This window comes from Syngnathus floridae, chromosome 5 (assembly GCF_059516105.1).
Source record: "Syngnathus floridae isolate MCC-2025c chromosome 5, RoL_Sflo_1.0, whole genome shotgun sequence".
NCBI lineage: Eukaryota > Metazoa > Chordata > Actinopteri > Syngnathiformes > Syngnathidae > Syngnathus > Syngnathus floridae.
The window spans coordinates 700,807-725,931 of NC_142417.1; the positions used below are offsets into that span (position 1 = coordinate 700,807).

The 25,125-nt window shown below is 43.4% G+C and overlaps 1 long non-coding RNA gene across 3 annotated transcripts in view; it reads right to left on the reverse strand.

Moving 5' to 3' along the window:
• LOC148397309 (uncharacterized) overlaps positions 1–25,125 on the reverse strand; it is a 157,842-nt gene that overhangs the window by 5,114 nt on the left and 127,603 nt on the right. The window contains exon 5 of one of the 3 annotated variants that reach the window (XR_015858599.1): positions 21,781–21,950. The exons of the other annotated variants lie outside the window; for them this stretch is intronic. This is a non-coding gene — a long non-coding RNA (uncharacterized LOC148397309). Of the gene's footprint in view, positions 1–21,780; positions 21,951–25,125 lie in introns of those variants that run through there. 3 annotated transcript variants of the gene reach the window in all.

A 25,125-nucleotide genomic window follows, 5' to 3' on the forward strand; every position in this document is an offset into this window, starting at 1 on the left:
TTGTGCTTTCAAAACTGACCTATTTCGAGGAGATTGCCGGCTTGGCTCAGTTCACTCTTTCTGTTATAGTTTCCCCTCCTTCCGTATTCTCTGTCATCATAATCAGGATTTTGAGAAAGCGGGATAAATAAATATTGGCACAAGTTTCAAGGGCAGATTTAAACACAAGGAAAGCGCCGGCAAAGGTTTTGATGGCTAAAAACAGAATCGTCATATTTTTGATGGCACTTATTTCCCATAAAGGACACGTGGCAGCTTCGTGCAGCACAGCCGAGGTGCGAGACGTTCGCATTCACACATTTCTTGCTACTCACTCCAACAGGGTTGTCAAAATCATTCCATGGTTCCATGAACATGCTTGGAACACAAACCTACTAAAATCATATCACCCTAACAAAATGGTACAGGAGCTATCAAAGTAATATGATTCATTCTTTGCGGAGGATAAAGAATATATCCCTGTGAGTATTTGAATAAAAATGGCGTTGGGTTACAACACGGTGACCTGGTTATTAAAACTTTCGACGATTTAATATTTTGGCATGATTCAGGCAAAAAAACATGAAACCGTTTGAATCCGTGGCAGACCAAATCTGGCCCCTGAGCCTCGGGTTTTCCACGCCACTACCTTATTGCACACATGTAAAGGCGGTAATTCCCTCCCTCACATTTGAGGGATTACTAACAGATTTATTCATAGCCGGAAGTGTGCCGCTGTGCATGTAATGGCTCCCATATAGGCTGACATCCAAGCATCTCGGCTGGACCGCACGCCGACACATTCCCCCCCATCATCTGTGGGCTGCAAATTGATTTGGTCCGAGGAGAGAGAAACAATCATATCAAAGAGGAAGTGAGGATGGGGGGGGCACCACCAATTGACATGATGGATTCAGTGCTCATTGGAAGGGACACACTTATGATACACGGGAGGGAGACTTTCCTTCCTTTTATCTGCCGGAGAAGTCGCCGAGCTATAACAACACTCCGCTGTGGGCGTGACACAACAAAAAAATCACAACGTTGCATGTCACTTTGTTGCGGTCGTATTAACTATTGCAACAAGGAGTATCGATACTGTCACGCCAATGCTATTAGGTTTTTTGCTTGTTAGCATAAAACTAACCAAATTATCCAAAGACATTTGATTGTTTGAAATACTCAACGTGTAATTATTTATTCGACGTTATGTTTGACAGTAAACGAAGACTATGATTAGACGACTGAAGCCTTCTTGACGAACTTTAGAAGTGAATTGTTGATAGCCCTAAGTTTAGCGATATGCCTGAGCCATCTCCTCTTTTCTCCGTTTAAAAAAATGTCTCTAGCTAACAAGCATTGGGCTTTTGGGCTATATTAGTGAGATCTTGGCTCCAAAGTCCCCGATACTGCCATGACAGGAAAGGTTTCAAAACCCTGGCTGAGTTTTCATGTGATAACAGAGCAAAGTCGTTAGGAGTGGAGGACCAAGAGGGGCAGTGCAGGAGGTGTGCGTCATCATAACAGTCTTTAAGGGGCCGCAAGTTCGGCTCCCGAGGGGGGATGAGATTGTTCGGCTCTGATTTTCCTGCGACTGATAAGACGCAAGCGGAGCGCAGAAGGAAAGGCGGGGTGCTCCATGTTTGCCTCCTTGGTGGCATTTGCTTCATCTGTTAGCTATGTGCTTGGTCGCAGGCGAGGATTACCTTAGCGCTCTTAATCATTCACGATGAAGTTCATCGTGATAGCCTCGCTCGCCTATGCCGCACAAGGCTTTTCTCTCTCCCTTGCGGTCAACCACCGCTAATACCCACACAGCTCGGAGACACGCTGATGTACCTTCAAGGCCCACAAACACGAGCCATGCTTCCAAACGCTTTGGCTCCATTGGAAGATAATACAGCATACTATATGCTAACGTTTAGCCGCCGGGGTCTCACGAGCCGGGTTGCTCGGAATCGTTTGGTCCGAGCCGAAGCTGCTTACAAGATGCTCCGGCGGTTTACAAATCTCGGAAAACAATTTCACTTCCACACACCTCCCATTGTTTGCCGTCTGCTCGCTCCCGTGTGGCCATTACAGCCCGTTCAACCCTTGATCTACTTGCTCGCGCTGAATGCGTCGCCACCCGAGGGAAGCTGCGCAGTTGCCTGCCATTTGTGATGCAAATCCGCTACTTGCCGGATTTACTCTGCATATTAATGAGCAGAAGCATTATTGTTGTGCTATACCATTGTTTGATGAGAGGTAATGAGAATGAGCCAGTTTGGGAAACTTTCCACAAGTGAGTCAAATGTTGAAAGGCAAATGACAAGGTCAAGGTTCAATCCCACAGCTCCGTCCAATCACGATGCAGAGGAATCATTTGTTCTACGACGCCGCTTGATGAATTGTTAACTTTTCGAGCATTTGCTCGTGCAAACGAGCGAACATTGCGTAGCTGAAAACTCCCGTCCATTTCCTGTCACTCGTGGTGTTCCACAGGGTTCCCCTTTTGAACCACTTTTGTTCATCCATCATCAACTTCCTTTTCCTTAGCTGTATTTTCTCTAAATTGAACCCAGATTTTCATTGCTATGTGGATCACATCCACCTCATAGGACGTCTATCTCCTTCACTTTACACTTTACAGATTACATGAGAATAAAGTTGTAGCAATACAAGGCTCTTGTAACCTTAAACTAGTAAAGTAGTTGCTATAACGATGAGTGGATGTCATCATCGGTCCGAGACCAGCAGGCGCTGTCGTTTTATTGCGACGTGACATTTATTAATTGTGTAACATCATGAAATATTTAACACTTCTAGGAAGATGATGAAACAGATTTCAGCACCTTGTCGTTATTTCTTTGAATCACATCAATTTGACGAAACATCGACTATTTGTTTGCATTTTTAGATCTCTTAAATACACCCAGCAAGGACACACGCCTCATGATTCAATTCAGCTCATCCTCTGGCTGCTAACCAGTTCAACCTTTAGACCTCTTTATGCAGCACTGAAACACATTTGATGGATGAACTTCAATCACTCATTTACACACTCCGGGGATGATTTCTTGGCGCTCATTCTCGCTTCCTTTCATAAACAGCCAAAGAAAACAGATAAAAAAAAAACAAACAACCTTTCAATGCATGTTAACTCGTGCTGTCGAGCACATAAGAATGATAGAAGGCCACAATAGCTCTTATCGCTGTTCATTTGACAAGCATGTACGTATCAAGGCAATCCAAGGCTGGATGTCTTTGAAGCCTTTTTTTAATTTGTTTCCCCGCCTCGACAAGGAACCAGAGACAGACGTTCGCCGCGACGTTGAGCGCAATGAGGTGTGCGCGCGAGACAATTTCAAAATGTAAACAAAGGCATTCATAAGCGGTCATGCACATCTGCCTCCATCGGCAGATATTCCTCGCCGGCTTTTTCCAGCGCACGTATTCTCCAAATCCTGCGAGCATGCCCGCACATAAATTCATCTCGTTGGCTATCCTATCATCACCTGTGAATTCATGCTAGCTGCCTGGGATGATGATGATAGTGCGAGTTGTGTAGAAGTGCTACAGAAGAGTTGAGAAAGAACGACACACTTGGACTGGACCATTATGACCTTGGATTGTTTGGGAAATGTCAATAAGTCAGTTTAGTATCTGTCTGGCCATATTTGTTTGGAATTAAACAATGTCCTTCCTGGAGTTTGGTTGTTGGCTTGAAGCCGCAGGCAATTTCTGAGTAAACACTCGGTTCAAGTTATTTGGCATTGCCGACAAAAAAACTTGCACTGCTTCCATTATTAGTACAACTTGAGAAATAAGAGTCTGTCAACAGTCGCTTTGGTTGCCAACAAATGGTGTTGTTTCGCTTAACTGGTGATGTACTTCGATGCTATTGCTAGCCAGCTGTCGAAATAGCTAGCTGTCTATGACGTGTTCTCACGTTTAAATTTTTTTTATTCATCACCCGTTCTTGCCAACTTTACGCTTATCTACTAGAAATCAACTTCATGTGCTGTTTAATATGACGTACATTTCTGTTTTAGCAGAAATAAATGAAATTGTGTCACATGTAGCTAGCGCAAGTCAGCCATTGATTGAATCCATGTTGGGGTATTGACTGAAATGTACGAAAATAATTTAAGACATGACCAACGCTTAAGCACCGTATATGTACAACAAAAGTTACACAACACAATAAAGTCTGCAGTCTACAATTGAGTCCTCACTCTATTGTCGCCGAAATGTTTTTGTCGGTTCAGAATTAGGTCAATAGCAGCCCAGACAGTCATTATCTGTGTCCACCTGCTTCCACCACAACTTAACCATTCCTTTATAGCTCCCACATCGTCACGTTTTAATCCACTCTGGAATCCAATTGTCTTCGGTGTCGCATTGTCAGTCGAATCCCCCCGTAAATATAGTTTGTAAATATTCATGCTACGAAGAAGCCCCTGTTTGTGTCTAGAATCTAATGACACTATTTTTCATAGGAGACTGAGGGTTGAAATGCGGTCAGCGGATTAAAAGGTCGTCTGCTGTTTCATTTTTCGGAGTAAAAGTAGCTGCATCGGCGCTGCGGAACATGATAAGTCGAGGGGAGGACAGATTTCTGTGTGCGCGTGTTTATGAAAGGCACATCTGTAGCTGCCGTCAAGATGCAACTGTGCAAGGTGTGACATTTAAGGTTCAGACATTATCGGTGCGATTAAGAGCTAGGAGAGTTTGGGAGCACGGATGCGGGGGCCGCTGGTTGGTCTGTCAGGGATTTCCAGATGGTACAGATGTGAGTGGGCGAGCTCAATCTCGACAAGGGCAGCTTTATCCAGTTTGTCCAGGGATTCATCTGCAGCGAGCTGTCCGAAGAGAAATGCGCCGCTTACCAGCTCATTATCAGGCTTTGGCCGAGCTGTGAACATTTGTATGCATAAGCGGGACTGGCGCACAGTCAAGCCGCATAGTATCGTTGAGTTCAGCTGGCTGGACGTTTGGGTTGACAACAACCGTGCGGGTACTGGAAAGAAATTCACCGAAAGAAATTCTCTCAGTCGAAACGAAAACGAGATGTGACACATGACTGAATTGGAGTGGCCAACCTGTTTTATTTACTACTGGTTTTGTCCTTTCCGCACATTTCCTTCACAGTTCACATAATATTGACGGTGAAGTGAAGTTCTACTCAAATCTTTTAGCCGTTTCGAAAGCCCCGACCGAATAAGCCATATAGTAAATGGCTTCTTTCTTTACAACACATTTATCATGACTTTTTAAAATCCATTTTTCTATTTTCTTACCCCCAAGACCAACTGGATGACAGCACAGAAGCGAGAAAATAAAAGCACAGTGGGTGTAGACGGAGGGAAGATTTAGAACTCAAGCGGTATGTGGTACCGTACATCTTCCCCCCCCCCCCCCCGGCGAGTTACACGCCGTCCTGCTGTGATGAGTTCCACTATTTACAGAACTCGTGCATCCCACCTACACGCTAGCGTTGGAAACACCAACCAATCAGGCTGTTTCTCGAACCGGTCTCGTGTCAAAGGGTGACAAAATGCTCTTTCATCTACCTCCGCACGACCCGACCGTCACGTCGGCTACAAATCATATCATCAATTAAATAAAATGAAAGAAATGATTTATTTTCCACCCTTGAATTAGCAATCGATCAAGAGTCAGTGACGTCTCATTAAAATGAGATGTGACCCTGAATCCTTCTTCCGTGACTAAACAGGTAAGCAAAGGAGAAGCAAAACCGTAGGGACGGACGGCACGTGATATTTCTGCTTGCAGGCGACTCAGCGGGTACGTTTCATCACATATATTCAAGATGTAAAGCAGGAAATCAGGAGGACATAACAGGACAAGAGTAATGCAAAGAAGCATGAAGAACAATAGGAGGATGTGACATTTGGAAGCTTGTCACACTTATCATGCCTGACTTGGCTGACGAATCCACTCCAGTTTGTTTGATCGGTCAGGAAGTTCACGTCAAACGGCATTTTTCAGAATTACATTCATTCACATTTTTGTCTGGATTTGTGTGAAAGCCCTTGCAATTGCACCGAACTCGGTGGATGAAAATAAGGAAAGCGCTGCAACCACTTCTGCCGATTTTTTAATGCAATTTGAGGGAAATTTGCTATATTGGGATACGTAGGTCTAAAATGATGTCATTGTCTTGTTTTGAAAATGTTATGTATCAAACGTACGAGTGGTATCGGTATTTTACCCAAGAATTAAGTACTCATACTAGTAATGACCTAAAAAAAGTGATGACCACGTTTCGATTTCTATTGTGAACATTTATTTGTCACTTTATTGGATTTGACAAAAAAGCAACGACTGCAGGTATTGATTCTGCCATTTCTTATGCTCAACCATGAATTCATTATGAAGTCCTTTCACACATAAACACATTTATCCTTTGTGTGAGCGCACCGCAGTGCCGTGCCAAATCCTGGCGTTATGTGCCATAAAAAAAAAAAAAAAAATCATGGCACATTAAGAAGGCAGTTAACAATTTTGATTTATCCTCATCACATCTTTGTCAATACTGGCAGGTGGCTCATGATGGCTCGTAAAGAGCTCTCACGCGACACGCTTGGCACGAAACCTACGAGCGCTCGTCTTTGTGCGAGCGCTAACCTGATCTCATATCTGGCTATACATTGTCATTATGTGTGTCATTATCCGGGCAATGAAAGCTCAGGGGACGTGTGGCCATGTTTTGCGGCAGAGACGGACAATGAAAGGCCATCTGTGAAGAAGGTGTTTTGTTGGTGGGAGTAAATTGCTAGGCCAACACACCATGTTTTCTAGCTGCACGCTTGTGGCAAGGAGCTGATAGTGTGGCTAACGTACAAAAATCAGTAAGGGTAGTTTTTATCCCTTGTTGGATAAAATTCTTGACCTAATGTGCTGGCGTTTTCTTTGATTGAAATTCTGGCTTTGTTATTTCACAAGCTTGGATCGCTTTCTCCATTTTGTGCCCGAGCGGTTGAATGAACTTGACTCTCGGGCGAATGAAATTAGCGAGATTACACCTGTGTCTTGTCGCCTATTAAATCAATGAATTAAAATGATTTTCCTGGCGGCCCACTCGGTATACCGTGGAGTAGGTCGCTGACATTTACTCATGTTGGCGTACAAAGACGGACAGATGCAGATACGCGTCTGTCAGCCGGTCTCTGCGGGTGGCGAGCGGCGTGAAGATGAATGGCATTAATATTTTGCCCTGCTTCCAAATTGTTCCCAGTAGCTCCTTAGCAGAAAGAGGTGAGAGCAATTTAACCTCTTCTCCGTCTCCGCTCAAGCCACCTTGGACCAGATCCAGCGCCAGTTAGAATGATTACACGGAGAAAAATGCATAAATCATACTTTGTCAATTGAGATTTGGCTCCCCCAATCCCAGCAGCCAGCCAGCCAGTCTAGCCTTGGTCGGCTCGGCAATTTACATTGATTCACAAAGGCAAGTACAATGCGCAACGGGCACAATGGGTCTGTTTAGCCTCTCGATTGTTCGTTCAGGAGCCAATTATGATGCGGGGTATTTTTAACGCTCTTGCGGCTGCTGTGATTTGCATATTATAAACGTCTGTCTTTTCCCGCTAAGGTGAGACGAGCGAGCTGCTTAATATTGTCTCCTGCGTGCAAGCATCTTTTTCATCACAGCGCACCTCCCTCCCGTCTTTCGGATGGGCCGCAACCAGATCCGAGATTCCTCATTGAGCCAATTAAGCTGACGGGTAGCCGCTGTGCTGGCGCAAGCATATGTTGATCATCTCATTAGAAAATACGCTTCCTAAATCTGCTCATTGTTATTCCAAAGGCAACTGTGAGAGGCAGGGGCGGAGCTACGTATGCGGTGGCCGGTGGGGGCGGTGGCCAACCTGGGAACATTTTGGGATAAATGTGATAACACTGGCCAACAGTGGAATTTGGGGAAATTGGGAGGTGCTTTTGTAGCAACGAAGCAGAAGGGGAGAGGCGCCAGTGTCAGTGATGCGACACGGTGGGAGATGCTCGTTGACTACACGTTGCTAATTAAGGATGATTTAAAGGTGTGCTTTCGTCGGCCTCGCGATGAAAAGTTACTGGCAAATGGAGATGGATGGAGCCACGCAAAAAGCCCAAAGCCACTTCAGTGGAACCAAAGTCAAAAAAACACTGCAGAAGAAATGCTTTGATGGCAATTCCTGCTGTATGTTGACATCATGATGTTACTTTTATTTGTGCAATGGAAATGGGTAGCGGCTGATAGTCTAGTTGCTAAGCAACCCTGTATAGAAGTTATTGATACTGGCCAAGATGCTGTATGGCTTTATTGTTCCGCCGAGCATGTCGAACGATGCACTTCTGACGTGTTTCAAATGAATATTCACGTGAAGGTTAAGAATGTGGCAAGAAAGCAAAAATAAATGCAGAATGGCTAAAACAGTATGACGAGAAAGACAAGTCAAGGATGAGTCGCGTGTCACATATTTTCCGAGATGACAACGGCCTTCCTTATTGGCGGCCAACATTCACATGCTACACCCTTCAGATATTCACACGACTTGAACCTGCACATGCTTTCATGCTGTGTAGCAACACACAAAGCCTCCATTCACACGCTAAGCAACCGGCTGATCATGGCTGAGCACGCACAGTGACTGTCACAGCATCCGGCACGGCTGCTCAAATTGGCTACGAGAAAATAAAGAGCAGTACAGGTTGAAAGGGAAAAAAAAACAAAAAACATACCAGAATCATTCTGACAACAATACGTCAACTGTGTTCAAGCAGCAGAGAACGCAAGAGCCCGCCATATGGAGACAAGCTTATTAAAGATATAGAATAATATTCATGAGAGTGCTACGAAGCATAAATATGCCATCGCAAGACAAGAAATGGGTTTAAATATGATGGCATGATTTATGCACATGATGTCTTGGTGGATAAACGCCTCTGGCATCAAGCGACAAGACGGCGACTAACTTTTAAAAGATGCGATAAATAATATACTACATCGATATGCAGCCGGGGTGAATGTCACTGAAGATGAGAGCCCCCCCAAAAAAGCAATAATGAGTTATATTGAGTATTAATGCCGTATTTATTCGTTGTATTTCAAAGTTAATGCAATCTTTCACTGCTCTGCACGTTTTCTTCCATTTTTCCAAAAAACGGTACTTGAAAATGGAGTGGCTTCATGCCGGGCTATGTCTAAATCCTGACACTGAAGTCAAAGCCATTACATTGAAGTGAGTGAGTCGAGATGAGGCAAATTTTACCCAAGAAGCTCTCACGGGGTTTGATGGCCCTTGACATCAAACATTCACACTCTCAGCGGGCGGCCGGCCGGCCGGCCGGGCTCGCTCAGTCAGCCATAAGCCATCAATAATGATTTGTCGGCAACTCGTGCCACTGGGCTTCACCTTCTCCCTCCATCTGTATGGATATAAATGACTCTTTTTGTTCTGCCGATACATTTCACCCACTAAACTGCACGGTAAGTGATGAAAACTCTTTTGTCTTAGTTGGAGAGCTGAGGCGAAGACAGAATGAAGAATGGATGGGCTCCAAGGTAAATGCAGCACTTGAGCTTTTGCCTATTTTGACAGTCCCAATGTGTTTTTCCAGCATGTTCTACCGAGCCACATTTGTACTCCTCCCGGGGATACAAGCGTTCTTCTTGTTTGTCTCTCGTCAAAATGAGGTAGGCCAATCACCTTCGCTGGCTTCCGAGTGACGCAATTCCCACAAGGCTTGCTGGCGGAGCGGCGGATACCAGCCCGTGGGCTCTTGCCGGCAGGAGATGAGAAGAGCGGCTCGTAGTGTGGGGGTGCCACATTTTGGGGGGGGGAGGGGGGGTAACTGTTGACTGTCGATGTGGACTGATGTCAGAGAAAAATGTTTTCTCCCTACCCACTGAGATGTTTATCTTCCATTGCAGATGCAAATATACTGGAGAAGAACAAACAAGAAGCTCAGTTGGTGCCCCGGGTGAGGACATTTGTATGAGGTCCCTCCATTTTTTTTCCCACGGGGTTCAGGTGGTACGAATGGTAGATTTTGCATTTGAGGACAGGAACATTTCTGTTCTTGATACACTTGTGTCTGGTGTATTGCCCAGTTTTACCGCCCACTCTAAATGTTCAATGGGAATGTTTGCAAGGAGCAGCTGTAGGCCACAGCTCACACCCAGATGCTCACACACATACTATAAGTGGCCTGAATTCAACTCCAGCTCCTGACGTCCCTCACAAGGCCACGCGCACACATGGAACTCAAAAAGACGACCATTCGTACAATATTTAAACTTTCACATAGCGGTTTATTTCTTGATATTTTTACATTTTACATAATATTATTTTATTTCTATTCATTAAAAATACTGGGGTGGGGGGGGCAAACAAATGAATGGGTTTGTGTGACAAAAGTGGTGAGATGAGTCACGAAAAATGGAGGTCATGAATATTTGAAATCATTTCATTGGGGAATTTATTTGAGAAGTAAATCAAGTAAATTGAGTTACAAGCTTGATCACGGAGCAAATGAGATACATAAGTCAATGTAGCGGTGTATTTGGAAGCCAAAGGCCTCTTTAATTAGGCTTGTATTTTATTTTATTGCTCAGTGTGCACAAATGGCACGCACCTTGTAACATGCTATCCATGCACACCCAGGCATTTTTCTCTTTCTTTTTTTCCCCCATTCAGCTGGAAGGGAAAGCAATTTGGCAGTGACACTGTAACTAAAAGCATTTTGGAAAACTAGAAAATAGATTGAATTAACATGCGGCGCACACTCCGTGACGAAGTGAATATTGAATGATTCGAGTGTTCCCAAGTCAGCACGGGGCGAGGGGGGAAGCAGTTGAGAATTACGTTTCATCAAAATGATTGGTATGTACCCGTGGTATGGAGTCGGGCATGTTGATCATTGCGGAAATCACTGATGTATGAGATACGTTTTGCATTTAAGCAAGCTCTTTCAGTGTGATATAAATGTCAAATATATTTCAACTCATTCACTGCCGACCGAGCTCAAATGGATCTTGAACGTCAATGGCAGTGAATGAGTTAAAAATGCATTTGTAGAAATAAAATCCCACCCAGCTTAAAAAGCGCCTTGTCTTCAGCTGAGTAAATAAAAAAAACAGATTTCCTCCTCCGAGTGACTGAGTTCCATTTTTCGCCAGCGCTGTTTGTGTAAAAACGCCAATGACAACAACAGGGTGGATGACTCGCCGTTGTTCATTGTCAAAAGTTGTCAAACTGACACTTTCAGTCTTCTCACTTTGCTCTTCTCTCTCTTGCACGCAGATAAGACACTGTGCTCAGTTGCTCTGCTATCAATCTGAATCGTACCATTCACTTTAAAAAGTTATTCAGACGTCAATTTAGCGTGAACCAAATGACCAAACCTGCTTTAACTCTTTGCCGATTTACGAAGCGAGCCATGGTCTCATTTCAAACCGCATGGCAAACGAGATCATTTTAAGCACATTAAAATTAGATAACTAGAACACACAGATTGAATTTCCCGGCAGACGTGGAACGCGCGCAACGGTGAAATGAATGCCATTAATAGCGGTTGTATCAGATCCAATGCAAATAAGCCATTGATGGGAGCGATGTGACTCCAGGGAGCTGGCAGGGCGCCAAGTTCAATTGAATGACATTTTTCAAGATGCCTTACAACGAGGTTAGGACCCGCACTTAAAATGACCGCCGATGGAACGATCAGTCCGTGTCGACTTAGCGAGTGGAAGACTTGGCTTTAATGAAGACAAAGCTGCGTATTTAAATCGTTGATAACTGCAGTGTGGGGGAGCTTCACTCTTGGACAAAGTCACTGAAAGCAATGCTTGAGGAAAAAAACATTTAAAATAAATACATTCATAATCATAAAAAGAATAGTATATTTTAAAAACTAATAATAATATATTGAATATTTATATGAATGATTATATGTATATATCAATACAAACATTCATAATGATAATAAGACTGATTAAGTATAAAGTTCTTGAAAAATACATTTATATTTTTCTTCCGTATACGTCTTAACGGTGAAATTGTGAGCAAATTCCGGTCTGGCACGATGGCCTTGGACAAATTCGGCGCTCTTTCACTTCTTTAATAGTGTTAAAATTTCGTTCCGCTTTTGCCAACCTGCGATGATTCCGTGCTTCCTGCGGGCCGTACGAGCCATGAATCACAAATGAGTGAAGGCAGTCGGAGCTCAGCGGTTGCTTCCAAGCAGCTTAGATAGATGGCTGACATTGTGTGAAACAGCTCACATGAACCTGTTGCAAGAATATCTGGAAGGATATTCCTCAGATGGCAGCACTGCCAATGAACACGTGAGATCTCACATCTTCTCTTCCATTCACGCCCGCTCTACTTTGAGAGGCCCGTTTAAATGGTGATTTGCAACGCAAAAGACACCGACGGCTGTATTGGCGCCCTCTAAACGGCACGGCACGGCGGCGTCTTAATTCCCTCAATTTTGCCGAGCCTATTGAATGTCTCGCCGTATTTAAGCACAACAGGAAGTGATTTGCAACGTCCCCCCCCCCGCCCCTAGAGCATTAAACGCTGACAACCACGGCGAATACCTGATGTACTTAGCCAAAGTAGCAAACAACCTACAGCCTTCCCCGTGTCAGCGCTTGAAAAAAGCCATTTTGCTTAATCCGTGCTTCATTGAACTTGCTAGGGATTTGCAAAATGAATTCAACCACTAATCGTTATTTTGAAACATTTCACAACGATACATGTCGGGTCAATATGTCAGCTTCCAACCTCCAATTCGGCAAATGACAAAAATCATCCGCGTGTTGAATGCACGCCACGCACGCCATGCACGCCGTGTCGTCTGATGGCAAAAGGGACATGTTTTTTCATTTTTCACGCCAAGTGACGCCGTCACATTCCCCGCATCACAGTGCTGCCATAGCCGGATAGCTGTCTTTTAATCTGGGATTTTGATGCTCTAATCTGTCTGGCATATGGTTCTCGGGATAAATCAGACAAGCTCCACTCACGAGTGGCCCAGTGGAGATACATATCAACGTGCCTTTGCCTCAGCGGTTCAAAACTAGGAGTTGCAATTCTGTTGAAATCCATTCATTGCTGAATGCACATTGGTTTGTTTTTCTTTAGATGTCATCTTGCCAGAGAGCTTTTCTGTCTTCATTTTATAGATGTCATAGACCTCTGGAGCACAACATTAACTTGTGAGGCGCAATTGGAAAATTCTATCTCTTGTGAGATACGAGGATATTTTGCCAGAATCCCCGGTGATATCACTTTGAGGATGCAAAATTGAGCAGATTATTGTGCAAATCTACATATGGCTTTGGAATCGCTGTCGTCTCATGCCATGGTTGACTCCATATAGCCATTCATTTAAATATCCTCACCGCGAAGAAGTCTTAATTTCCCAAGATACTACCGAGGTAAAAAAACACACACCGCATCATCAATCACAGCAATCCAGCTGCAGCACCTCTGCTTTGACTTACTTTATTGTCTGCTCGCTTGAGACTCCCAAGTCCCGCCCCCCTCTTATGTAACACGGTCTCTGCCGGTTTCCGCTACAATTTGTAATAGTGGCGATGGCATTTCTTAATATGCCTAAATGCCATCCTAATTATCTTGGAAAGAGACTCGAATATTATTAATAGAGTATCAAGAGTATTCCAAGTGTCAATGTTTTCAGATTCTTGAAAAGTCAGAAAGTCATTTATCAGGAAGAAACATTTTGCACCAGTGTTTATCTTTTGGCTAGCGTCTCTGTCTGTCCTTCCGTGCCTCCACCCCTCCCTCACGTTTAATTCCATTTTCATTATTTCTAATGATTTTAATATCCGGCACTTCATGGCACTGTGCATTCGTCTTTTTTTTTAATATATTGACGCGAAACAATATGCAAATGGGACAAGTCAGATCACAGATCAAACTTTTTATTTCCCTTTCTAATTGCGCTTTGATGAGTTAATCAATTCTATTATGTATTAAAAGAAAGGATCATCTTAATGACATTATGCATCGGACATGTGCGGCAGTGATGTCATTTGCACCATTTGATTACCGTAATTTCTCAAATAGCGGCCCGGGGTGCTTATTTGCTCACGTGCCAGTGAACACTCAGCATCAGTTTATTTGTTTTCGTGGAGACGAAAATATTTCTCGGAGTAGAAGTCATTAATATAAGAAAACAAATTCTAAAAATAATACAAATGCTCTGTCACAGATAAAAATGGACAATGTAGAAAATCCTTATGTGTGAACCAGGCCTGACTAAGCACCATCTTGTCCAATTAAGCTAGCGTTTCAATTAATCACTAAGATGGTCCCAGAGAAGACAACATACCAAACAACATCCAAATCCACTGGAGACAAAAATCCCAACATGGAGGATTATCCCTTTTAGCAAATTAGAATTTGAAAGGGAAAAACAGTGAATGTGCTTGGAGAAAGCGAGAGAAATCTTTACGGCTGTAACAAGATACAAACAAGCTGATAATCCTCTTTTAACGAGATGAGTGATCACGACATTTGTCAGCGACTTGAAGCTCCACAATCAATGATGCTGATTGAGACCGCCGTGAGCTCTTTAGTAAAAAACAAAACAGAAAAAAAAAAAACATCATTTGTCTGCCACGTGAGGCACGGGGGGGAAGGTGGGGGCCGGCTGATGCCTGGTCAGCTCAGTCAGGTGGAACCCAAAAGAGAAGAAAAGGAGTGTATTGGCCTTCTTTCTGGTAAATGTCACCTGGCTGTTTTACAGATGGGTCTTGTTGACAACTGTAATGCACCTCTGACAATTTATCCTTCCCGGGGAAAAGACAATTTAATGGGGGGGAAAAAAATGCTGGTAAGTGGAAAATCAAAAGAAAGACATCATTGAGTAGAATGTAAATAGATTTTTTCACTACATCCTTGAATCAGAGATGCTAGTAAATTTTCCATCGTTTATAATTATATTTTTAAATAAAAATAATATAATAATTCCTAAATGATCATTTTTCTTTATTTTTTTATGCTGGTTTTGAATGAACTTCAAGTCAATTTTCTATCATTTGTAATTATATTTATAAATGACATTCATAAATTATAAATATTTACAGAGTTATCAATTATAAATATTTACAAATTATAAATAATAATATAATAATTTCTAAATGATAATTTTTGGGGCAATTAACTCCTTTGATATACCCTGCCTCCAAACCAGCCTGTACGTCAAATGACGTGAAATAAATCTAGATGTATTATTGAGACAAGCCTGACAAAAATCCTTTTCTGCCTGTGGTAACATGAGTGATTGTCCTGGGAGATTTAGAGTAACTGTGAGCACAGTCTGGACGTCCCGATAAAATAGCCCGGCTTGCTCATAATTCCACAATATTCTCTCTATAGTGTTATTGTCTGATCTGGAGAATGTAGGTCACAGGAAGGCTGCTGACGCTGTTATGAAAGGTAGATTTACACTGCCCTCGGCTTGTCGCAGCTTCTGACTCACTGAGAAGACTCGGAGTTCACACTTACCCCTTGACAATAGACTCGAAAAAGCTTCTAGATAATTTAGCCGGCGCTGGTAGGTGAACACGGGCACGGCAACACACTTGACACAGAGGTAATACATTTAATTCAGTCTCGTTCCGAAAAGCAGAAAGGTTTCCTCTTTCCACCAACTCTGCCTCTACTAACGATAAATATCAATATGAGTCTTGTCATCTCAAAGTGCTGGCGGGAGGTTGGAGATAATTTATTTTATTTTTTTTAATTCAAAACGGTTCCCAATAGAGGTGTGATGAAACTAGATTTGATTTGGACAAGTGGTTTTGATTCAAAACACCGATACAGATGATATAGTCTCAGATATGAATACATTGTGGTTCAATGTATTGTAAGCGAATAGAATATCAGTATCGAATCTCAAGCCTTGAGAAGAATGGTTGAAATGTCTCCCCATAACTCACTTGCGATGGAACATTATTTCAAGTCCACGTCCCGGAACAATCATCATATCAAAGTACTGATTGGAAATCAGCAATGCATTCAGGCATCTCCAAACCTGCTTCCTCCAAATCACTGACCACGTCTCGCGTTATCTGGAGGGCTCTAATGAAATGGCCATTTGGTGTGAAATCCAAGCTGCACCATCCAATAGCTATCGCCGCCCAAATGTCAATGGCTAATTACTAATGGCTACCTTAGCGTGGTTCCCAAGGTCCCGGCTAATTGGCTATTTAGACCCTAGGAAATGGCAGTGCCTTGAGGCCAGTCACCCCTGGAAACCCGGGAATGAGAGAGCGCTGCTACTTCCAGAGTAGGAGGCGAAGGCAGATGAATCAGTCAAGTGCGAGACAACGAAGGTAATGGCTTTGAAGATTACAACATAAGCACGGTATATCTCTCAAGGTTAGAGCACAAACCTAATGTCCCGTTCAAATAGCAAACAAATGGTCGACGGAGATCCGTGTGCTAAAAGTTGACTTCAATCAGCGTGCTGTTAATTGCAAAGTTCACGTCTTTAATTCGATGGGCGATCTCAAGCCATAAGAGGATTGGCGAAGACGGTATCTCAGGCAAACAGAGTGGGGGGAGTTGACGTAGCTCGGGGCTAGAGGTTAGCGTGGAAGATGGTTTCTCTTAATACGCCACCTCATTCGAAACTAGGATCATGAAAACCTAATCACATTGCACCATGCTGAAAAAGAAATAGCCGGCCATCAGACTGGAAGTCACTGCTCGGGAGCTTATTTTGCTATATGGTGAATACTGCCGCAGACATCATATAATATTAGATGCAGATGATAGCAAGCCGTATGTGATGTAATCAGTCCTTGCTTCGTGGTGAGGATTACGGATTACCAGTTGTCAAGGAGAGGAACACATTTTACATTCAGCTCTGGAGAAATGAGCAAAGCTTAGTTCGACCCCAAGCTGTGTTTTTCTTATTTTGCTTTGGATTAAAAAGCGTGCCGCCAATAATTATGCTTGTTGTGGTTTGCCACCCCACCTTCGGTAGATATTCTGAAAATACTCAACATCCATCTACCCGTATTCTAGCTAGCGTAGAGTTGCTGGATATGAAGAATAAAAGAGGAGGGATACGTTCTTTGAAACCGCAACCCGCTGACCTGTCGCGAAAATACAGCTCGAACGTGTAAAACGTCGACGCTAATTGGTTTAGCATCTTTATCCCTACACAAAGTATTTGAGCTGCAACATTATTGCTGTACCTCTTCAGTCAATTGCTGAAATGCTGTGATGGAGTTTTGTTTCCAGCAATTCAGAATTTGACCCCAAATTTGATGAATGGTGAAAAGCCACAAGCTGAGAAACTGTCCACAGCCGTATAGCAAATAGTAGGCCACACACAATGAGGCGATAACAGCAAGTGACTACATCAAATATACTAGGTCAGCGTTGATAAGAACTTCCTGGATTTATACTGGAGCGGATTATAAATGATCTAATAGCCTGGAACCGCATATGACAAAGAATGTTAAGGATCACAAGACCGTAGACTACATGTACTTTTCACTCTCTTGCAAGGACGTTCTGTACGTCAGAAGCTAACACACTTTCACATACTGTACGCACATGTACAAATCCCTTTGCATACAGTCGGTTTGAACCGCTGACCCTCACCTCGCCACTGCACGCTCCCTCGACGGTAAATTACGCACTAATGAACGCTTAAGTGGACCGTTGAATGCAATTCATGCATGAGTGTGTGTCAGATGCAAAGTGGCAAAAGCAAACCGGACCGAAATAGACAGATCAGACCCGCATCTAATCAAAGTACGTCTTCATGTCCAGAGATGTTACGTAATGTTCTTATAGCCGACGTTTGTACTGCCAGAAACGCGGAATTAGGGTGAGGGTCACATGTACCGTCTGCAACTCGTCTTCAAGGGTTTCAATTTCAAGGTGTGGTAATATAAAATAAATGGGCAAAGTCACGGAATTGAACTGTGTCATTCATTAGGAGTTATGTTGGTTGAAAAGCGAGACTCGCTTCTGCGTCCATTACGCTCGCCAGACAAGGACCTACTCGGTTACCACAAAAGGCAGCTAGCCGTCAACAGAGCGTTAAATATGGATCCTTTCATGCGAGCTCAACGGGATGTCAGTACGGAAATGTACATGAACTCTCAACTACGGTCAGATTCTCAGCAGTCTTATTGGTTCGGCATATGGATTTGCCATCTCAGGCTACAAAGTGACACCTGGCGTGGCGCCGGGCGGGATGAGGCGGAGACACACCAGACCTCAGCACAAGCGGATCCCTGCGATTTAGTGTGTTGCGCAACAGTGGCAACCGATCAATCTGGCTGATTAATTAACTTCTAAAGAGTTCAGCTGAGCATTCACAGACTGTGAAAGTTGGAAGCGTACCGTCGGCGGTGTCTTGATCTGACCACTCCTGTCGATTGATCCGTTCTGGAGACAGTTGAAAATCATGTTTAGTTTTTCCCTCTACTGGGATGTTTTATAATAAAGCTGATGTTTGACGTTCCCGGCAAGTTGACATAAGAGCAGCCGCTGCTGACTCCGTTCTGTGAGTCACAGCGATACGAATGGCGATCAAGCAATAAGTAATGGCGGGCTCACGCGTTCCCCCGTGCCACTACCTGACCGTCATCACGGCCTTTTGCAGAGCGGCGGCCGAGCCAAAGCCAGCGGCGCAGAAGCAACGCTGATTAATGCTCACGCGACTCGAGAAGTGGCGAAGGCTCCGTGTCGCTCAACTCAGCCAGTTACTACATTTGCCTTGCGGGAAAATTAGTAACCGCGCCACCATCCATCATTATCTGACCCGCGATTGATAGCCAGGGCATATTCTCTTTTCAACTAAATTATACGACAAAAATACGAACCAACGCGTACGTGGGTCCATATCACCACAAAGTGCCTTTGGTGTCTTCGTCGGAAACATCATGAAGTTCAATATAGCAGCATAATCAAACTCTTACTGCTAGCACATATATATGTTAGGGTATTGATATATAAACTGCAAAGTCTATTTGTAAACGATAGCTCCAATTTAATGCCTCGAGCAGAGATTTCACTTTCTGTTTGGAAGGTGTCAAGTGCGGAGCAGATTGACACCCACCCGGTGGATTTCATCTGGCACAACTTGTTCTACTGCCGTGACACCTCTGTGAGAAATGTTGCAAGCTGCTTTCTTGTCCTAAATAATATACAGAGAAGAACATGCTGATCCAAGCATCTGCTTGAGAATGTATCGGGGACTAAGGAATAGGAACTCGCTCGCAGACCGAAAAAAAAAAAAAAAAAAAGCTATGCTAAATTGAAACTTTCTTTCAGTCTCAACAGAACAAAAAGGCTTTTGCTCTGCCACTGTTTCAAAGCCCCAAGGCGCTTGTCCCTTTGACTGTTTCGTGGCTTCACGTTCATCTTGCCATTTACAAATCCATCATCAATCTCCGAAATGGGGAATCCATCATGTACTTTAATCACAACCCTGGACATTACACCCTGGTCCATCTTTCTTTCGATTCTTATTCATCCTGATCATAAAGCCTCACTTCCATATCTGACTTGCCTTCCTGCGGATTTCACTTTTACGCACAGCGTCACTCATCCTGGGCTCTGGCGGTGCGCCCTGAGCACCCGACGGGGGACCTGCGAGGGCCTTCGGCTTGGCCTCCCATCTATCATAACTCGCCCGCAGCCATGATAATACACACTTCTTCTATCCAGCGATATGTTTTTAACTCCCTGCAATGATCCCATCAAGGAGTCACTTTCCAAAGCTTACTGTATGTGTGTGGGGGAGGCAAACTTTGTTTTACTCGGGCTGGCAAGTTATGCAACAGAGTTGGGAAAAAGATTTACTTTGAAAAGAAAGTGCGAGACGAAATTAAAGTCTGGAGTTGTAATTCCACTGCGGACCACTAGATGAAGGACACTCTATTTAGTTGCACATGGATTACATTTGAAAGAAGGGAAAAGTGGAAATCCTCTTTAATCCTGCGTACACCTTTGGGCATGATTATTATATTTGTTAGTTTATCATCTATTATTGCAAGAATAACAATGACATGGCCCAAGCAGCAATCCATATCAACGATAAGGGAATGTAGAGTCAGCCAAAGAATATTCGTCCAACATGAAAACATGCACACATTGAGAAGGTGTCAGGATCTCTTGTCGTTTGTCACAAGGGACCAAGAAAAAGCGCGCCGCCGCCGCCGCCGCGCTCGCTCGCTCGCTCGCTAAATTCATCAACACGTGAAGATGTGGGCGAGTGCACATTTACCTTTTCAAGGCATCCTCCAAGTCGACGCTGGCAAATTACAAGGATGGGGAAAGACAGCGACCGAAGGCTGCAACCATTAATTTCCCTGGAGTGAAGCGTGGATTCGGCCTGGAGGGGAAGGCTGACCTTTTGCTGACGAGACACCAGCGACTCCAGCGGGCGCGCCGGACAAATGGCAAATTAGAACACAAGCAGTGGATATGTACTCCAATCTCCGTATGGCGGCGACTCATCTGCATTCAGCGAGCTCCTTCTCTCTTAATCATCCTGTTACATTTCATTTGATTGGAATGTCTTATTTACACCTTTTGGTTGGTTTGACGTGAAGCGCCGAGGTCTGAATAAACGCAAGCACAAGTGTCCATTGTAAACTGAAGTGTGGGATTCTTCCTATAGCCTCACTCCCCTTTCATGAAAATATTATTGCGAGCTTGCGTCTTTCTGCATCAGGGCAATGGCTGAGCTTCGACTTGCATTGTTTATGCGGCTTTGGACCGGATCATTTCAAGTCGCGGCAGACACATGCGTCTATTTGCGTTGTGGACTTGATGCTTCTTCAGGCAGCTTGCGTCGGTTTTGTGTAACTTGCGATGATTAAGCTCATTAATATGAATTAATATAGTACATTTGGATGCCCAGCAGCTCATCTGCATCAAAGACCTGATTGGTAAGGTTTAAATTAGACCATTTTAAAGGTCACAATTAGATTAGCAAATTAGGGCTTGTGGGCCGAATATATATATATATAAAATAAATACATAATTAAATAATAAATCTATATTAAATAATAACGTACGGACTGCATTAAAAAGCCATTATACAGTACGTACATGAATTAAAAAGAAACTCTCTGAAGACAAAGAACAAGTGAACTGAGGCCCCTTGTTCATGAGAAGCACAATAGCGAGTTTGAGAGGGCCAATGGTGATCTTTTAGCTAACCTGCGGTCCTGCTGCATGATCTGCAAGTGTGACGATGAGAGCACCAATCCCATAATATACGTACATCAGCTACCCACACGCATGCACACAAATAAACAGCAACCCACAGCAGTGACTAATGGCTAACACCCACTTATTTGGTCTAAAGCACACAAGCGGCTACTTCACTTCAGTGGATGAGGCCGACTAATGCCCTTCTCGGTATCGTGCGCGAGAAAATATTGCAACTTTATGGCTGCTAGGATACAATATGTACTTGAAGATTCCTTTTGTGCGGAATGATGGTGGTTGTGCAAGGCAACAAAGCAAGTGTGTGTCTTCATTCAATGTACAGATGGACGGAAGACATATTGAATTTTGACTGGATGCAAAAATGCTGAGGCCTCAATTTTAAATTTCAAAGTGAAAATATCTGCAAAATATGACAGAAGCGTGTGGAATAGGATCAAATGTCATGCAAGTATTTTTGACCCTATCACTGATCGACAATTCGTCTCACTAAAGTATGAATTCATAAAAGTACACAAATATATTTTCTTTATGAAATATATCTCAGCTAGCGATTGAATTTCACCTGGGATTGGGCTGAGCTTGAATTGGTATTGACCGCTGTCTGTAACGTGCGGTCGATTCTCCCACCGGCCCGCGTACGTTTTCAGTTTCATGTTTCCACGCTCAGTTCCTGGGTGAGTCTTTCTGTCACGAGCCATCCGTCCACAAAGCACTTGAGTGAGCTTCCCTAAGACGCAGCTGCGTATATAAATACAATTCTGTACATTAGCTGATTATATCCAATAATTTCCTTCCCATGATGTGAACAGTCAGCCTTGTCTGTAAAACATTGCCACTAGACAAGCAGTTAAACTTGTCATGTAAGTTTTTTTTGTTTTTTTTTTGGGGTCAAACGAGAGCTCCACATGCTGCAAATAAGCTGTCTCATCACGGCGCATTTGTAGTCAACAACATCACTTGATAAAAGTGTTTTTACGTCGCCTCGTTCTCATCTGGAGGAGCCCATCCAATCGTGACATCACGGGCGCATCACAACAAATTAGACGGGCCGCTTTTCCATCTAATGATGTTTATCGCCCGATGCGTAGATGCGGGGACTTAATCACATTTCCTTCACTCGGTGTGAGGCTAAGTGTTTATCCCTGAGACTTGATAACCCGTTTTTTTTTTGCTTGGTGAGGATGTGAGTGTATCATGAAGGGCTCCGTTCTCAACAGATAACGTTCAATGACCAAAAGGAGGAGGCAGGTTGAAGGCACCCCTTGAAAACGCTCGCCTTCTTTTCGCCAATTAAGAGCTTCTGCTGAAAACTCTTCTTTCATTATTCATTACAGAGCACGTCAGTCTTGTCAAGTAGGTCTGCTCTCACTGTCGTGCGATTGCTTTTTTTTTTTTTTTTTTACACACACAATAGCCAAATGTGTCAGAAGCGCGGAGAGCCCTTTGCCAACTTCCTGTCCAGCCAAGATGGCTCACTGAGCCGCCAGTAATTGAACTCGACTTTCTTTCTGATCTCTCCCATCTCGTATGATACGCTCCTTACCATCTCTCTCATTCTCACCTTCCCGCTGAGGAGGGATCCTGAATAAATAAGCCGGGCTCGGGAGCGGAGGGGCGTTAATTGGCTTGTTTTTACGAGACCGGGATGTTCTCTCTGACCTTTGGCGGAGGTAGCCGCTAGCCCGAGGCCAGACGCCCGCAGGGAGACCAAGCCAAAGCTCTTACTCATGAGATTATGAAGGCAGCTGCACGAGCTGGAACAAGGTCCTTGATGCGTCCAGACAGGACTGACCACTTGGCGACATCATCGCAAAACTAATCCACTGCCGTGTAATTGATGTTAGGTCGACTAGGTTCAGAAACAGCAGTCGGGCCACCGCCAATCTGGAACTACTTGTTCATCGCGGCCATAACGCATATATTATATTACATTATATATTCATTTAACAGTTAATAAGGGAGGAATTAGTATCAATAGACAACACTATCTATCTATCTATCTATCTATCTATCTATCTATCTATCTATCTATCTATCTATCTATCTATCTATCTATCTATCTATCTATCTATCTATCTATCTATCTATCTATCTATCTATCTATCTATCTATCTATCTATCTATCTATCTATCTATCTATCTCTTCTTCAATATTCCAAGGAAATCACAATGTCCCAACACTGTTGAGCTATTTTCCAAACAGTCACGCAGGCTTCTGCTTTTGTTTTTCTTGCCGTGACGTGCGCAAATCAGAGGCTGAGCTGCACTGTGTTTGTTTACGGAGGCTTCCGATTCATGAAAATTGGAGTCGGGAATTTTGGATCGCATCGCTCGTAATGCACTCGAGTTTCGTACTTCTAATAGCCTGCGACTAAAATCAAATCAGGACTTTTACTCCAGACCAAAGTTGAAATGATGACCGCCTGCCATACCGTTTCTTGGGAGAGTGATCCATCTCTTTTTGAGGCTCGCAGAAGGCGGGTTTAAGGGTCACATATGTGCTGACATGACTCATGGAGTGTACCTATTTTTGACAGCAGTGCCATAAATCACTCTTGCGGACTTCTGCCCTGCTCGTTTCAACATTTTAGGGCAGCTCCTTCAAATTCGAACCCATCAAGGGGATGATTTACTGTTTCATGAATTGCCATCTTATTGTCTCCGTTATTAGTCATAGCGTACTCAATACATTCTTGATTAGCTACATCATGGCCGTCTAGCTTTATTTGTGTCCTGCAATTCGGCAATCTGTCCAGACTTTAGTTTTTGCCCAAAAATGATCGATTGGTAATTTCTACAAATTTTCAAGACGTATATTCAAGTGATAGCTGCACACACGTAAAGAAAACGTATTGAACACAACGTACGAGTTGAGGCCTACTTTTGTTTACCAGACGATATTTCCGATAAAAGCGGAAGAGCTGTGCAAACCCCACGTGCACTTTCCCAATAATCTTCTAGAAATAGCGTGTTTTTCTTGGTGGGTTAATCGTCATGTAGCCACCATCGTTTACTGTCAGAGAGCAATCTTGATCTCCACGGAGTGCAATCTTAATATCCTCTTTTGTTAAGCTTAGAGGGGGAAAAAAATAAATAAAAAATTCTTGGTGAGATTGATTTATGTATTATCACACAATCGCAATATCTCGCTGGTAGGATTCTGCAGCAGACTGCATCTCAAAACATTGCATCACAACATGATAGCATGTATACATCCAAGTACTAGCCTGATCCCATGATATGATCTGGCGTAGCAGTGGTCACATTTGAAACTAAAAGAAAGACTCCAGCAAATAGACGGACACTAAATCGCACCATTCCATTACAACTCTAACGAAATGATGACGCCCGACAGGAATTGTTACTAAAAATAAAGCAAATCTGATGTTCACTGAGGTTTCGCCAATAATACCAGAAAAGAACGAGACGGGGGGAAAAAAAATGAACCTAAGCTTGTAATCCAATCTGAATCCGAGATTTCAGCGTGTGAACAAAGCGCAGCCTGGCAGGAAATCATAAACAACCTTAAGACTGTGTAATTCCATAGGTGGGATTCTGTTGTAGAATCGGATTTGAACCAAACTACTCGAGCTCCACTTTTGAGATTGTCACCATGACGTGCACAATGACGTGTTGTTGTTGTTTTTTTTTTTTAACACAAACGGACAAATTGTTCCGTTCTATGTGCCTAACCCAGGGAGGCAAATTAGACATAATAGCGTGTCTGGAGTTGTGTGCTTTCAAACGCAACGGCCACACACTGTTAAACAAGGACTCGTAAATCCTTCGTCTTCTTCATGAATAAATAATATTAAATGTAAGACTTGCGAGAGCCAAAGAACATCAAACAAAGATATGTGTATAAAGGAATCCTTAGATGTTCCTGAGGCTTTTGTAAAACATTGTCCAAACA